Source organism: Nerophis ophidion, linkage group LG06 (genome assembly GCF_033978795.1).
Source record: "Nerophis ophidion isolate RoL-2023_Sa linkage group LG06, RoL_Noph_v1.0, whole genome shotgun sequence".
NCBI classification, from domain to species: domain Eukaryota; kingdom Metazoa; phylum Chordata; class Actinopteri; order Syngnathiformes; family Syngnathidae; genus Nerophis; species Nerophis ophidion.
Genome location: NC_084616.1, coordinates 77,174,589 through 77,180,643, shown reverse-complemented (window position 1 = coordinate 77,180,643; position 6,055 = coordinate 77,174,589).

Below are 6,055 nucleotides of genomic sequence, written 5' to 3'. Positions count from 1 at the left end.
CATCTCTTCGGAGTCATTTGATGGGTTTTGGAGTCGGTTTTCATGTGTTAGAAGTTGGTTGTTGTATTTGTAAATGTTTTACTCGTCATTTAATGTGTTAAGTCATTTTCTGCATTTGTGTTTCGCACAAGATGTAGAACATCTCACTCTGTGTTTTCTGGAATCTGAATCTATATATATATATATATATATATATATATAAAAATATATATATATAAAACAACACATTCTTCTTTGTGTAATTTAACTTTTTTTCCACAAAAAATTGTATTTAAATATTGTTTCTCTAAAAAATACATTTATTTTTGCTTCTAAAATTACAATTTTACTTAAGAAATAACACAAATAATACATGCTGTTTTTCCTTTATTTCCCAAAATTACTTATTTTCTCTCCAAAACTCTAAATATGATTCTATAACTATTACAACTTCATTTTTGTTTATTTTATTTAACATTTTTTAAATTATATATTTTCTGTGTATTTAAGAAAAAATACAAATAATACATGCTGTTTTTCCTTTATTTCACAAAAGTACTTATGTTCTCTATAAAAATTAAAATAATTTTTGTAACTATTATGACTTCATTTTTGTTACTTTTTATTCAAGATTTTCAAAGTTATATATTTTCTGTGTATTTAGGAAAAAATACAAATAATATATGCTGTTTTTCCTTTATTTCACAAAAGTACTTATTTTCTCTCCAAAAATTAAAATATGATTTTATAATTATTACGACTTCATTTTTTTTAATTTTTATTTAAAAATGTTAAAAGTACATATTTTCTGTGTATTTAAGAAATAATACAAATAATACATGCTGTTTTTCCTTTATTTCACAAAATTACTTATGTTCTTTATAAAAATTAAAATACTTTTATAACTATTACGACTTCATTTTCGTAACATTTTATTCAACATTTTTAAAACTATATATTTTCTGTGTATTTAAGAAATATTACAAATAATACATGCTGTTTATCTTTTATTTCCCAGAAGTACTTATTTTCTTTCCAAAAATCTAAATAAGATTTTATAACTATTTCGACTTCATTTTTGTTTATTTTATTTAACATTTTTAAAATTATATGTTTTCTGTGTATTTAAGAAATTATACAAATAATACATGATGTTTTTCCTTTATTTCACGAAATTACTTATGTTCTCTATAAAAATGTAAATACTTTTTTATAACTATTATGACTTCATTTTTGTTACTTTTTATTCATCATTTTTAAAATGATATATTTTCTGTGTATTTAAGAAAAAATACAAATAAATGCTGTTTTTCCTTTTTCTCACAAAAGTAAAGAGTAAAATTTGACTCTTTTCATAAAATTGCCAAAATTTTAAGCTTGTATTGTAAAATTGTGACTCTTATTGAGTAAAATTCCAACTTTTATCACAACATTGCACAAATGTTCATGTTTTTCTTGTAAAATTTTGACTTGCGTTGAGTAAAATGACTTTTATTATAACACTGACAGAATTCCGGTGTTTTTCTTGGGAAATTTCACAACCTTTTTTATATTTGCATAGTATGTATATATTATTAATGTTGTAAATACGCCTCTTTATACATCTAGAAAGGCTGGCCCTAGAGTGTGTGTGTGTGTGTGTGTGTGTGTGTGTGTGTGTGTGTGTGTGTGTGTGTTAGATATTTTTTTCTCACAATGTGTCGACTTTTTTATTATAAAACTGGGAACAGTTTCTCATATTATTTCTGTTTTTGTGATATTACATTATTTTCTCAAGAAATTATAACTTTTTTTACATAAAATTATTACTTTTTAATGCAAAATGTTGACATTTGTCAAAAAATTCTGACTTTTATCCCAACATTGCAATTTTTTTTTTCTGTTGTTCTTTTGCAATAGTGACATTTTTGGAGTAAAATTATGTTTACCAAGTAAAATTTTATCATAATATTGCCAGAATTTTAAAGTTTTCTTTTAAAAATGTAGACTTTTGTCAAGTAAAATTTGACTCTTTTCATAAAACTGCCAAAATTTTAAGCTTTTATTGTAAAATTGTGACTGTTATTGAGTAAAATTCCAACTTTTATCACAACATTGCACAAATGTTCATGTTTTTCTTGTAAAATTTTGACTTGCGTTGAGTAAAATGACTTTTATTATAACACTGACAGAATTCTGGTGTTTTTCTTGGGAAATTTCACAAGCTTTTTTATATTTGCATAGTATGTATATATTATTAATGTTGTAAATACGCATCTTTATATATCTAGAAAGGCTGGTCCTAAAGTGTGTGTGTGTGTGTGTGTGTGTGTGTGTGTGTGTGTGTGTGTGTGTGTGTGTGTGTGTGTGTGTGTGTGTGTGTGTGTGTGTGTGTGTGTGTGTGTGCTAGATATTTTTTTCTCACAATGTGTCGACTTTTTTCTTATAAAATTGGGAACAGTTTCTCATATTATTTCTGTTTCTGTGATATTGCAATATTTTCTCAAGAAAATATAACTTTTTTTACGTAAAATTATTACTTTTTAATGCAAAATGTTGATATTTGTCAAAAAATTCAGACTTTTATCCCAATATTGCCCAATTTTTTTTTCTGTTGTTCTTTTGCAATAGTGTCATTTTTGGAGTAAAATTATGTTTACCAAGTAAAATTTTATCATAATATTGCCAACATTTTAAAGTTTTTTTTTTAAAATGTAGACTTTTGTCAAGTAAAATTTGACTCTTTCATAAAATTGCCAACATTTTAAGCTTTTCTTGTAAAATCGTGACTAATATTGTGCAAAATTCCAAATTTTATCACAACATTGCACAAATGTTCATCTTTTTTTTTGTAAAATTTTGACTTGCGTTGAGTAAAATGTCTTTCATTATAACACTGACAAAATTCCAGTTTTTTTCTTGTGAGTGTGTGTGTGTGTGTGAGTTTTTCTCACAATGTGTTGACTTTTTCTTATAAAATTGGGAACAGTTTCTCACATTATTTTTGTTTTTGTGATATTGCAATATTTTCTCAAGAAATTATAACTTTTTTTACGTAAAATTATTACTTTTTAATGCAAAATGTTGATATTTGTCAAAAAATTCAGACTTTTATCCCAATATTGGCCAATTTTTTTTTCTGTTGTTCTTTTGCAATAGTGTCATTTTTGGAGTAAAATGATGTTTACCAAGTAAAATATTATCATAATATTGCCAACATTTTAAAGTTTTTTTTTTAAAATGTAGACTTTTGTCAAGTAAAATTTGACTCTTTCATAAAATTGCCAACATTTTAAGCTTTTCTTGTAAAATCGTGACTAATATTGTGCAAAATTCCAAATTTTATCACAACATTGCACAAATGTTCATCTTTTTTTTTGTAAAATTTTGACTTGCGTTGAGTAAAATGTCTTTTATTATAACACTGACAAAATTCCAGTTTTTTTCTTGTGAGTGTGTGTGTGTGTGTGAGTTTTTCTCACAACGTGTTGACTTTTTCTTATAAAATTGGGAACAGTTTCTCACATTATTTTTGTTTTTGTGATATTGCAATATTTTCTCAAGAAATTATAACTTTTTTTTTACGTAAAATGATGACTTTTTAATGCAAAATTTTGACATTTGTTAAAAAATTCAGACTTTTATCCCAATATTGCCAATATTTTTTTCTCTTGTTCTTTTGCAAGAGAGACATTTTTGGAGTAAAATGATGTTTACCAAGTAAAATATTATCATACATTTTTAAGTTTTCTTTTAAAAATGTAGACTTTTGTCAAGTAAAATTTGACTCTTTCATAAAATTGCCAAAATTTTAAGCTATTCTTGTAAAATCGTGACTCCTATTGTGCAAAATTCCAAATTTTATCACAACATTGCACAAATGTTCATCTTTTTTTTTGTAAAATTTTGACTTGCGTTGAGTAAAATGTCTTTTATTATAACACTGACAAAATTCCAGTGTTTTTCTTGTGAGAGTGTGTGTGTGTGTGTGTGTGTGTGTGTGTGTTAGATATTTTTTTCTCACAATGTGTCGACTTTTTTCTTATAAAATTGGGAACAGTTTCTCACATTATTTCTGTTTTTGTGATATTGCAATTTTTTCTCAAGAAATTATAACTTTTTTTTTTAACGTAAAATGATGACTTTTTTATGCAAAATTTTGACATTTGTTAAAAAATTCTGACTTTTATCCCAAGATTGCCAATATTTTTTTCTGTTGTTCTTTTGCAATAGTGACATTTTTGGAGTAAAATGATGTTTACCAAGTAAAATATTATCATACATTTTTAAGTTTTCTTTTAAAAATGTCGACTTTTGTCGAGTAAAATTTGACTCTTTTCGTAAAACTGCCAAACGTTAAAGCTTTTCTTGTAAAATTGTGACTCTTATTGAGTACAATTCCAACTTTTATCACAACATTGCACACATGTTCATGTTTTTCTTGTAAAATTTTGACTTGCGTTGAGTAAAATGACTTTTATTATAACACTGACAGAATTCCAGGGTTTTTCTTGTGAAATTTCACAACAAGCTTTTTTATATTTGCATAGTATGTATATATTATTAATGTTGTAAATACACATCTTTATATATCTAGAAAGGCTGGTCCTAAAGAGGTAGGCATTTTTCAGAGGTCTCAATTATAACTTTTTTTTACGTAAAATTATTACTTTTTAATGCAAAATGTTGGCATTTGTCAACAAATTCTGACTTTTATCCCAATATTGCCAATTTTTCTTTCTGTTGTTCTTTTGCAAGAGTGACATTTTTGGAGTAAAATGATGTTTACCAAGTAAAATTTTATCATAATATTGCCAACATTTTAAAGTTTTCTTTTAAAAATGTAGACTTTTGTCAAGTAAAATTTGACTCTTTCATAAAATTGCCAACATTTTAAGCTTTTCTTGTAAAATCGTGACTCCTATTGTGCAAAATTCCAACTTTTATCACAACATTGCACAAATGTTCATCTTTTTTTTTGTAAAATTTTGACTTGCGTTGAGTAAAATGACTTTTATTATAACACTGACAAAATTCCAGTTTTTTTCTTGTGAGTGTGTGTGTGAGTTTTTCTCACAATGTGTCGACTTTTTCTTATAAAATTGGGAACAGTTTCTCACATTATTTTTGTTTTTGTGATATTGCAATTTTTTCTCAAGAAATTATAACTTTTTTTTACGTAAAATGATGACTTTTTAATGCAAAATTTTGACATTTGTTAAAAAATTCTGACTTTTATCCCAATATTGCCAATATTTTTTTCTGTTGTTCTTTTGCAATAGTGACATTTTTGGAATAAAATGATGTTTGCCAAGTAAAATATTATCATAAATTTTTAAGTTTTCTTTTAAAAATGTCGACTTTTGTCGAGTAAAATTGGACTCTTTTCATAAAACTGCCAAACGTTAAAGCTTTTCTTGTAAAATTGTGACTCCTATTGAGTACAATTCCAACTTTTATCACAACATTGCACAAATGTTCATGTTTTTCTTGTGAAATTTCACAACAAGCTTTTTTATATTTGCATAGTATGTATATATTATTAATGTTGTAAATACACACCTTTATATATCTAGAAAGGCTGGTCCTAAAGAGGTAGGCATTTTTCAGAGGTCTCAATTATAACTTTTTTTTACGTAAAATTATTACTTTTTAATGCAAAATGTTGGCATTTGTCAACAAATTCTGACTTTTATCCCAATATTGCCAATTTTTCTTTCTGTTGTTCTTTTGCAAGAGTGACCTTTTTGGAGTAAAATGATGTTTACTAAGTAAAATATTATCGTAATATTGCCAAATATTTAAAGTTTTCTTTTAAAAATGTCGTTTTTTTTCTAGTAAAATTTGGCTCTTTTCATAAAATTGCCCAAATTTTAAGCTTTCCTTGTAAAATTGGGTAAAATTCCAACTTTTATCACATTGCACAAATGTTCATGTTTTTCTTGTAAAATTTTGACCTGCGTCGCATAAAATGACGACTTTTATCATAAGACCGCCAAAATTCTAAGTTTTTCTTGTCCAACTGTGATCTTTTCCTTGTGAAATTCTGACTTATTTTTCACAACAAGCTTTTTCATATTTGCATAGTATGTATGCA